The sequence below is a fragment of the Rhipicephalus sanguineus genome, chromosome 7 (assembly GCF_013339695.2).
Source record: "Rhipicephalus sanguineus isolate Rsan-2018 chromosome 7, BIME_Rsan_1.4, whole genome shotgun sequence".
NCBI classification, from domain to species: Eukaryota; Metazoa; Arthropoda; class Arachnida; order Ixodida; family Ixodidae; genus Rhipicephalus; species Rhipicephalus sanguineus.
In genome coordinates, this window is record NC_051182.1 from 157,206,745 (window position 1) to 157,218,825 (window position 12,081).

The 12,081-nt window shown below is 43.6% G+C and overlaps 1 long non-coding RNA gene across 1 annotated transcript; it reads left to right on the forward strand.

The window, feature by feature from the left end:
- Positions 1-4,988: 4,988 nt before the first annotated feature.
- On the forward strand, positions 4,989-9,778 carry LOC119400354 (uncharacterized). The gene is made up of 3 exons (XR_005185080.2): positions 4,989-5,063; positions 7,185-7,241; positions 9,732-9,778. It is a non-coding gene; the product is annotated as an uncharacterized LOC119400354 (long non-coding RNA).
- Positions 9,779-12,081: the final 2,303 nt, after the last annotated feature.

Here is a 12,081-nt window from a genome sequence, read left to right on the forward strand (position 1 = left end):
GATGAAGCCCAGCCTACAGCCTTCGGATAACGCACAGTTAATTATGCAGACTACTGACTCGTCGTTTGAAATACTCGCTGCTGCAATTTCGCTTTACAGACAATAACGTATCCACTGCGCATATTTTTCACTACATATCATTGCATGCACTCGACAGTCGCTACCTGTGGTTGCCTTGAAGCCAAACTCCCTGTCATCTTTCACGTTTTTTCGTTACGGTATACAATTAAATTTCTCAGAATCATTGAGCGTTGCCCCCTTCTAATGAGTAACAGTTGTGTTACACCAAGGTTCGACTTTTCTATGTGATGTTGGGTGAACCGCTCGATTTAAAACTGGTTGCTTTGCAATTTTAAATTCATACCTGCGTTTTTCTGGCATTTTTTTAAATATTTTTTTTTGTTAAATGACCCCTAAACCAGTCTGAAGTTAAAGATGAGAGAGTCGCTTCTTTCTCGCCTGCACAATTTTGGTGGGTCCCTAAAAGTGTAAATACATGTACCACAAAAATAATGAAATAACCTTCAAACTGCCCATCCTACAGGCGCTATGTCCTCCTCGCCACCTATTTCTTCATAAAACGCGTGGACGGTGTCAGCACTTAGCGTTAAGCCTATTCGGATTTCGCGCTTTTCGGCACACGCTGTTATCTCCGCTTGCGCTGCCGAAAACGCACGAAACGAAGTAAAATTAGCTGATCGCACACGATAGTTACGCAAGACACGGCACAACGGGCGTGCCACTGCATGGTATGTAGCAGGGTAGGTGATAATTCGCCACTGATATTCCTCGTATATGTACCAATCGAGTCCTTATTTTCTCATGACGTCACATGAACGGACTGCTGGCGTCACGAATTGTGCCGAAAACACGGGAAATCCTAATAGCGAATAACGCGCTCGTTCTTTCAATTTTCAAAGCTTGCTTAGAGGCCCTTTAAGCAAACTGTATTACACGCACTTTTTCCGGTGTCGCTTTTATCCGCTGAAGTTGAAACAACGAAGAATACGAGAAATTATCGAAGCCACGTTCCACATATTCGAACAGTATAGTTTATTGAGTATGCGAACTTGAAGGGTGCGGGATTGTGGGCTGCATTCTCCACCCACCACTGTTAGCCTGGGACACGCAAGAGCTCTTTCAGAGGCATATGTTCCGCAGAGCTATTCACGCGTTCACGCAGCACGGGCTTGCAAAAGAATTTGCAGTGGTACAGCGTAGGCCAGCCGTACGGTCCGCAGCCACTCGTCTCGATGTCAATGCACCCTTGCCACACAGGTTCGAAGAAAAACAGTCGCACTGTTTTTTCCGGCGTCGGTAGTGGACATCCGCCTGGCGGTTGGCGGCAACTATAGGCAAAGCACACGCTGTTCGCCAGCAGCAGGAAAACTGGGTAGAAATGCATGAGATATTCAGATAGTTGTGTGAATTGTGAGAGTTTAAATTTGTTTTCTCATGACTCACATATTCACCGTTGTTCGTTGCTCTATTATTCAAAAAGTACCCGCACATGCTTGTGGTGTCACAAAAGTAAAAAAAGAAGCGTGTGGCGGACACCTTACGTGATACACTGGCATGCCAGCAGCGTCGTTTTTCTCGCTTCTTTAGGAATGTTTAAAACAAGGCCATTTTAACATCTTTGTATACAAGGGCTTGTACCACAGAACTATTTAACGTGAGAAAATAGGTACTCAATAATGAAAAAATATTGAACGTTTCTAATCTTGGCTTTGTAGAAAGATCAGTAGGTTGCCTTACATGCGCTTCTGGACTTCAAGTACAATGAAGCGACTCGTTAAAAAAGGCGACTTTTCGTTCGAGAGAAATGCCCTAAAAGCCAAGGTGGCGCCCGTTAAAGCATTAATGATCATAACATACAAGCGCGAAGCGCTTTCAAATTGTAGACATGGTTTTGTCTATGAACGTCAGGCCAAGAAATCAATCTGTTATCAGTGAAGTCACATCACGGATATATTAAACAAAAGACCTTATAGTACGACGGATTAGGCACTTAGAGGCGTAATGCGCAGTACTCTCGGTGTAGTAAACAATAATTAAGCCCTGCCTGCTTGGTTCAAGCTTGAATTTATCGCTGTGTGAAACAAAATACATTTATTTATATATATATATATATATATATATATATATATATATATATATATATATATGCATTCACATATAAATATAGCACACTGAATAAAACACGCATTGCTATGCTATGCTATCAAACAAAAGGTCAAGCGAATTACACAGAGGCTTCAATAAAATACGGAAAAGAAAACAAGTAAAAAATTGTTCATGAGGCCACATTTTTTGTAATTTGCGGCGCACTCATCCCGTACATTTTCCAATTATGTATTGTGTGTTCCGTCCCCGCAGTAGCAACGACAATGGCTTTAAGCTTCCCTTGCTTGTATGCTTTTAAAACATGCATCTATCCAAATTATGGAAGTTATACGATCGCCTCGGGAGATATGGCGTTTAGTTATAACAGTTGCCGTAGCGGAGGTCTCCAGAATACTTTAACCGCATAGGTTTCATAACGTACTCGCAAAGTATTGTGGAATGCTTACCCGCAGTAAATACAAGTGTATTACATACAAACCTACATAATCATGACTCATGCTGTAGTGGTGGCCCTGCGGATTAGTTTTGACCGTCTGGGGCTTTTTGACATTAAAGCAAGCAAAACAATACGGGTGTTCTCGCATTTTGACCCCATCAAAATACGGCCGCCGAGGACAGGAATAGAACCCGCGCCGTGTTGCTGAGCCGCTGATTGACACATCCAATGAACCTCTTACGCGGCCGGCCTGCCATTCAACAGCTTTTACGAGACGACCGCGTGTGCGTAAAGCCATCAAAAAAAATTAATAGACTTACGGCCAAACGCCACGCCGGTTAGAAACGACGCCGATTTCATGTCTCGCTGCTGCACTCGTGCAAGGGACAAGAGCATCGGAAGTCCTGTAGTAACTTAGAACAATGCCACAATGGCAATTAGAGAGCAGGTTCTATCGAAAACGATAAGATGTGCCTGTCTGACGATAAAAACGCCGGCCAGTCGTAATCGACAGATTGCCGGTGTGGATCGACATCGAATTGCCTCCTACGCGAGCGTCTCTCTTCCCCATGCACGCGTTTTCACTAGTTGTCCGGAAGAGTAATAGAAGATGTAAGCTTTTATGAACTATGAAATAACGTGAAAACTGCTGCGTTGTGTAAGTAACATGACCGTATGTCACGCGTAGAGGGTGCTTCGCTACTTCGCTATTTTGAAAAATGGGATTTTTTGCGTACTGGGTACCTCGCGACTGCACTTGGAAGTAGTCGCCTTAAGAGAGTTTACAAGGGCCTCTATGAAGACCGCAACACCAGCTTACGCTCCTGTTGTGCTGGGGCTTCTGTGCAGGCCTGACGTTTCTTGACAGCGAAGCTGTTCTTAGGCGAGGCTTTCATGTCAGGGGTCGTGGTAGCGGTGACCACGTGGCCTCGCAGTGTGGCGAGAGTGAGGCTCGGTAGGAAAGGGAGGGCTGCGTGTTCTGCTAGAGGCGAGCGCGAGGGTGGAGGATGTCGAGGGGTGAACCTTCGAGAAACGCGCCAAGATGGGCTGACGTTGAGGCGCAGTGGAGTGCAAAATAGCGTGTCAGTGGAAGTGTTCAAGAGCGTGCGCTTTCAAGATGGCGAACATTTCCCATTCTCCCGATGAAGAAGCCGCCCGACGTGAGCGTCAGCCAGAGCTGACGCGAGAACGAGCGTGTCGTTACCGAGCCAACCGCGACGTTCGCGCAAGAGAGGCCGAAGCTAAGAGCCAACGAAGGGTAGACTTGGAAAAACATAGTAGTACGATATAGCCTGATGAAAGACGGGCATAAGCTTCACTGTTTCGACAGTGTTCGTATGTGAAGCTGGCTGATTTTTTAATGTAGTATTCAGATGCGACGAAGTTTAAGCTATACGGTATACACTTACAAATCAAATGTCATTACAGCCTGAAGCACTTTCGACTGCGCGCTAGAACATTCATATTGGTGACGTAAATGCATAATAATGACTACATTTCGTATAAAGGTTACATTTGTCTGTCTCTGACACACTAAAATACAGAACGCCTTTTTAAAACTTTTCCAAGCGCAACCCGTCATGCAATTACAACCGTATCTAAAAGTGTGTGTCCTTGAATATAACGTGTTTATGACATCGGATAATTGCTTTCAACATGTGTTCTTAGAAGTCAGCATTAAATTCGGAAAAAAAAATGCATAATCACGTATTCCTTTGCAGTGAGAACGAGCCATTCAATGAATGCGGTACTTTCGTGTTCTACTCGGCCTGCTTGTCCATAATAGCGCCGCTCACAAAGTCGCAATCTGTGAAAATAAATATGAAATCACGTGACACAGGCTACAACTCATCCTCAAGAAGCAATAAATCCTCACTCGGTTTGCTGGATGGGAATATATGTAAGTTAAAGAAATGCAGAGATTTATAATATTGTTTTTTTATGAAGGAGGAAATTGGCAACCACGTGGGTGTTTGTCACGTTCCCGTTGCATAAGCCTTCCACGACTTTGTAGGATTCCCAAGAATTGATTTGCGATATACTGTTCTTTTTTTTCTCGCCAAATGCGCATAAGCATTTCATTGATATTTATTGCCTGCGGAATGTTACATAGGAAATTTCTTGCATATTGACATATTTTGAATGGAGTATATTTCGAAGTATACAACATAGTAACACTTGCCGATATTCGTCAAAATTAGCCAGCAACTTTGGCCTTGATCTAGCCACCATTGTACAATAAAGGTATATCTTGATGAAGGTAACACCGGTAAGCTAGTAAAAAAGTGTATTTCAATTATTGGCCACGGCACCTAAAATATTGCTAGCAAAAAGCAAGCATACAAATTTGCAATCTTCTTTCATAAGCGCTCAAACACGCTTTATACTTACCAAAAATGCGTTTCTTTTTCCTGCCACCTTGTGTAAAAAAGCTAGAGGACTGATCTATACAAGATGACGTGCAGCACGCTTTTTAAAGTGACGTTGAACGCCTTTTGCAGTCAGTGTTGTTTCCTGTTTATTTGCTATTCAAACAGTGTCAGTGTACATTGCTACGCCACCATATTGACTGCCAAGTTCAAAAACTACTTGTTGTAAAGAAAGGACTCTCGGTAGTAAACGCTGAGCTATTTCGTGTAGACAGCGTTTCGGTGCTTATTGAAAGACTCTGGTATGGACTATGTTATTAGCGTATTCTGTTTTATTCGCTTGGCATTTCTCGTTCTTTTATTGGCGCTGCGCTATTATAGGCACACAATACTGACTTCAATTGGAGGTGCCCATATAATTTAGCATACAGTTACAGCGCGTAAAAATATGCAGCGTCATTTTCTGGTGTATGTTCTGAAGCTAAACACACTTCGTTATAGCCGCGTTTAATATATCATTATTTAGTAATATATTAATATGTAATAATAATAATGCAGTCGTAAAATGAAGGTCAAGTTGGCCGAGTACATGAAGTTACAATACGAAAGGAGTTTTATATTCGAGACCATTGATACCCACGTCTTTGTTATTTGTTTCTAGCCGTTACGGATGTCTACACTTACAAGAGGAACGCTCGCACCTTTTACTTTAGCGTCACTGACGAAGAGCAGCAACCGCTAAAATAAGCAGCCCTTTTATGAAGCGGCTAGTCTGTTTGAATTGATCCGCCTGAACATTTACGGGCTTAAAGCTTGATGGGTATGATTTATGTGCTATACTGTGGCTTAGAGACACATGCAAAATTTGTACTTCAGTGCAGTAGCCTCATCCTTGCGCTGTAGGCCAAGGAGTGATGCGGACGAAGTGAAGCAGTGTGTAGAAGAGATTTGTCAAAATAATTATGGGAAGGCCATTGAATACCAAGGGACATCATAAGGTTCCCCTTGAATTCTTTGCCGTCAGCTAGATTCGGCAACACAACACGATGACGGCTTTGAAACAAAATGTTTCGCCAAGGCTGACCTTAACTCGGTTTCGTTTCAGAACTTCTCCTGCAGGCTAATCGCCGTTTTTCTATACCATTACCATCATCATCAACATGATCCTCGTTCTCAGCCTGCCTTAGTTTACTGCAGGACGAAGGCCTATCTCCATAAGATTTCCAGTTCCTAACCTATTCTCTGCGGGCTGATTCCATTTTATTCTTGCGAACTTCTTAATTTCGTCACTCCATCTATCTTTCTGCCTTCCTCGACTGCGTTACAGATACTATAGGTGAGCATTCTGCTGCTCTTGCTGTCCACCGGTAGTCGTCCCTGTACACATTATGTGGCCAATCCGGGTCCATTTCTTTCACTCGATGTGAGCTAAGATAGCCGGTACCTCTCTTTCTTTCTCTGACCCATTATGCCGTCCTCCGATCTCTTAGTGGTACTCCTACAATTTTTCGTTCCATTCCTGCGTGGTTCTCAGCATTTTCTCTAGTTGCTTTGTTATCCCCCACGTTTCAGTCTCGTATGTTAGAACTGGCCGTATTGCAGAAGAATTGACATTCGGGCAAGTTGTAATCTATTATGCATCTTGAAATTGGCAGCGCGAAAATGTCTCTTGGTTTTCGCGCTGCCTATTTCAAGATGCATAACTGGCAGTATCCAGTGATTGTATGCTTTTCACTTTAATGATAGTGACAAATTTCCTGACATTATATGGGAGTGCCTGACGAATGTCCTCCAGCCCACTGTTATTCGGGAATTTACTTTTCGTGATCAGGATTTTAAATTAGTACATGTCCTAGGTATGCATAATATTTTATAGATTCCAATGTACGGTTTCTAATCGTGAAGTTTCTTTCGTCAGGCTATTCAGTATGCGAAAGCAAGTGTGGTGTTCCCTGTTGCTCGACGATTTCTCGTGGTTAGTCATGGTGCTAGCAACGAACCCTGCGCGCTTCCCTCCCGACAGTCTCCCATTTGTCTGACTTCTCGCGCAAGAATTGCTTTCACGCTTACTAACACCATGTGAATGTCTGTCAAGCATAGTCTTGTTGCTGCTTGTTCATTTATAACTCCGCTTTACTAAATCTAACGCTATAATCACGGTGTGATTTTAGTTAACCTAGTTATGAGGGGTTACATGGCGCAAGACAAAATGTGGCTATGATACACCTCTGATGCCATGCGAAATTTTTCAGCTCTTTCGGTTGTACTGGCAGAGAATCAACCACAGAGTTGCTACTTATATCAATTCAGTAAGTTGACAATTTTGGTAAATTTGTAGACTCAAGCCATTAACCTCTGGCTTTGGCACTGCAAGCGAACTAGCTCGACTCCCCGACCACTAAGTGGCAATCGTGTCTGTAATGTATGGACGCCTGCGTGGAACGAATTCTCCCTAAATTCGGAGTCCCTCATTCCTTAGTCCTTAGTCTTCCCTAGTCTCCATTCTAGTTGCGCTTTAGCAATCATACACACGGCCTGCATTTTGACACAAAAGGCCAAGCCACGTTGATTAGGAGGGAAAGCCTTAGATGCTTCATAGAACTCGAAAATTTGCTATCTGCGTCAACATGAGTGACGCAAAAAATTGTCACGTAATGACGTCACAGATCGCCAAAATTTGTGACGTCGTTATGATGCCCCTGTGACCTAACATGATCAGGGTTGCCACTTACTTTCGAGTAAATGTCGCCAAACGACGAGCAGAAAGTCGCCAAAAGTCGCCATTTTTTTACGAATTTCGCCAAAAAAGTCGCCATTCTAGATATGTGCGGCAGATGCTAGTAATAAGAATTTGCACTGGTGTATAGCCCCGTAGAATACAGTGACATTCAAAGCCCTTAAAGTATATTGACATTTCTCAATACCAGGCGCATCGCCCCTTCACCATGGGAGTGCTTGGTGCACCTGGTTCTCCGACTAGCCGCAAGATGTGCGTGGAGGCGCAAGTATGAAAGGATAAAACGCTCATGATATCCTTCCATCACTGTCCGCTCGTTTCAAAGGTTTAAGTGTGGTAAACCTTGGGCGAAAGCTGCGAAGGCGTTGTTTGTAGACAGCTTTACATCCCCTCATATGAAAAAAAAAGGATTAACAGGTTAATTGAAAGTAGTAAGACAGAATTCTTACAGGTATCGTTCATTACTGAGTATTATGCCTTTCAGTGTGAACTAATATGATACCGGACGCCACGGTCCCTTTCATATATAATCACTTATATCTACCCGCATCAATCCAGTGCGTTGTAATTGAACAGGCAGACATTGTAAAATGTTATATAGGAATTGTTTTCATTGCACACGTCCGAGAGCAGTAGAAAATGCCTGAATAAATAATTTTTTATTGCACGAACACCCGCGTATCCGCCCATCTTCGCTATACGAGCTCGATTAGGGGATACTGCAGCGGTGAATAGGTCGCCAAGCTATTCAAAATAGTTGGAGCTTTGGCGGAACAAATGGCCGGAACACACGACCTACACGTCATCTAGCCCCTTCAGAAGCGAAACTTTAGCGAAGCTCTGAAGCATCTAGATGAATCTAGATGAATTGAGTTAGAAGCATCTAGATGAATTCAGGAGATGCACAGTAGTTACAGGACGGACATACAGAACGGCGCGTAATGTGCACCTCAATATCCAGAAAAATACAGAGAATAGTGCCGCTCATTCGTTGGGAAGGCACTGAGCTTAGGATGCATAACTCAGTGGAGACCTAAGCTGAAAATAGCCAAAAATTCGCCATGTCGCCATTCATAATTTTAGGTCGCCACGGGCCTCTCAAATTCGCCAATTTGGAGAAAAGTAGCCACCATTGGCAACCCTGAACATGATGAGACGTCACATGATGACGTCACCACAACGTCGTTTGATCACGGACGCAGCGCAAGTAAAGAAGAGGCTTGCAGTGGCTCCGGTCTTAGAGGCACCGCAAAACGACCTTCGGAGCGAATAAAAAAAACCCGTAAACAGGGGGTGAGTGCTCGAGCCGACGTTTCGACAAGTGGACTTGTCTTCTTCAAGGCTGGGACTGATTTGAGTTCCAGCCTTGAAGAAATGTCCACTTGTGGAAACGTCGGCTGGTGCACCCACCCCCTGTTTACGGATTTTTTTTTCATCGCAAGCTTCCATCTGCTACTTCCCACCATCTTCAGGCGCAGAAAGAGATTTCGTAGAGGAGCGAGGAGGATCGACTACGAAAAAAAGAAGGTGGCTTTCGCCTTCGAGTCGTCTTAGGCGAATACAGGAGGGTCCCTGTGGGTTGGTATTTTTGTTAGAGGAGCGCTTGAGGCTAGTGCCCACGTGCCCGACGCTGCTGGAAAGAGGCGGGAGTTTTGAAATAAGGTGTCGCCATAAGATAGCATGACTCGTCAATGGCGTAAAGGAAGTAGGGGAATCAGGCAATCGAAGCGAAAGAAGACAGGACCTATGCTGACCGAGGTAAAGCACCCAGAAAGGTAGTGACGCGACGTATTGTCTGTGTCGCATATCTCCATTTTCACGCTGTTTTTTTAAACGATAGATTTATACCGACTAGCCCAGCTAATCACGTTTCTACCATGTGTTTAGCTTGTTATTCACGGATTTATTCGACGCAGACGGCATGTCGTTTACCGCCAGCTCCTATAAACTTTTGTGCGGGCAAGTTGAATTTATTTCACAGCTCTTTATAAGACTTAGAATTCATGTCACGCGTGTAACACGTCTGGTGGCCTGTGTTAACGGGTTTATTTCCATGTTTCAGGTCCAACGGATACGACTCCTGTTTCAGACGTCAGTAAGTTTAGCGAGACACTTGACACTTAACCTTAAGTTCTTGCTCAAAAACGTACGCGTAATCTGCTGGAGTACACAAGCCATACGATAGAATAAACCTGGAAGCATAGAAATCGACTGTCAAGGATAAATTATATCCTGCTTGTCGGTAATAATTTTACAACCCCACTTTCCTAAAAAAATGCAGTTCAAAAAGAGAACGCGTTATCGTCGAGGCTGACCTGATAAAGAAAGCAGGTGATAAGTGTGTCAGCTGCCCACATTTGTTGTTGAAAGAAAATGAAATGGCTTCTCGTTCGAAGCACATTGATACACCCTAGATTTGTTTTAAATTTTATGTTTGAAGATTGACCCATGCCATCTCTTGTGGGATGATGTGAGCATACGTATCAGCTTGATGCGCGGGTATATCAAGATCTTCGTTCAAAACACCAATTGCAAGTAAAGCGCCAGTACTGTTGTATGTTTCGTCTTCGTCGTTTGCGCTTTTCAAGATTCCTCTAATGATGGACCAACTCACCCAAATCAAGGTGTTGTCGCATTTCGATTTGGGCAACATACAAGAGCACTCGTGTGCTTAGATTAATGCCCAAGTTACGGAACTCAAGGTGGTCTATATTAATCCGCAGCTCCTCACTATGGCGTGCCTCATAATCATGTCGCTGTTTTGCAACAAAGAACGACAAGAATTCATAATACTTCTGTTGCATAATAAAGAGGGGGGTGGTCGGCTGGGGACATTAAAGAAAGGTGTTGATGTATCGGTTGCACAGTTTATCTGGGTTCTAAATACAACTTATAAATCTGGGTTCTATACTCAAAGCGACAGTGGCTTACTCTTACGTGAAAAAGTGACAGCTGAGAAGGACCGTGTTCTAGGGATATATTTACGCCTTTAAATTCACAGCATCACTATATTCTTAAAGCACGACTGGGATGGCCAAGACCACCACCTGGTCTCAATACCGCTTATTTGCCATAAATAGGCCATTCATGGAATAAGTAACCAAGACTTCAACGAGAAGCCAGGACATTATCCTGGAGCTGTCATGCTCCATGCTGGTGCGGGAGACATTCAATATCAGATGTTCACCTTTCTTTAGCTGTGCCTAAAACCTGCGGCGTAGCGAAAATTGTTTTCGGGAGGGGGTTTCATCCACTCTTCATGTGTGGTCGTGCGTGTGTTTGTACGAGTTGCCTGTATATACCCATAAAAAAACGAGAGTATTCAAATTGCATATATGTAATACAGCGCATGCTTATAACAAAGAACCAACTACGTAACAACAAGTACATAGTACACAAGAGACATCAAGATTTCAGCACCCATGTTCACAAGAAAAAAAGCAGGACAGAACGATCGGAGGCAACAAATAATTTAAAAAAAGGCGATTACAGTCTTCGAGATGCTTCCTAGTAATATTGACACAAATTCGGACATAAATCCCCAAGTCAAAGGGGTGCACAGAGTATGTATGGATGGATGCAAAACTTTATTGAAAACTAATGCGGTACGCGACTCAGCTCCCTCGTTGGGACAGTCAGGCCAAGCCCAACCGCCGCATCTTGCGCCCTCTGGAAAGCCCATAGTTGAGCCTCGGCATCGGGGCTCTTGATAGCAGATAGCCCCTAGTGCTGGTTGATATGGTCCTTGCCTCGTAACGAGAGCCAACGCGACAGCATATGATCTAGGCTAGCGAAGTCATTGCAGTGCCTTCAAGAGCTACTGGGATAAGAGTACAACTTAAAATAATATTTTTAACAGTACAACGTTTGTATCATAGAAATCGGTGAAAGAAAACAAGAAATGAGTATTTTGAGTTATTTAGAAAAGAACGTATTTAAGTCTGCTCGATGTTTTCTGGATTTCTTCCAAGAGCAACTGCTTCAGGAAGCCGATTTCATTCTTCAGTGGCTACAGGAAGAAGTGATTTATTGAATGCAAGGGTCGAACCATGAAGGCGTTGAAGGCTGTTTATCAGTAATATGAAAAATAAGAGCAAAGAAAAAAATTGAAACGCAGATCATTGTGGCCGTTGATCTCCTCACTCTTTTAGCTGATAAGTGGGAATTGAATAGCTGTTCATGTTTTTATTATATTCGTGTGGTTAAGATAGCAGATTTGAGCATTTGAGCATATCCCCTTTATTTTTCAGTTCGAGCACAATGCGAACCGTACGAAACCTACGGCTGCGTTAGTAACTCAACTCAGTGCGGGGAGAACATTTGCAACCCAGCACCTGACTACAATGTGAACTGCGCGCCTCACTGCCGGAAAGGGTGCTGGTGTACGGGAGACACCTACCGCCGCTCAAGCG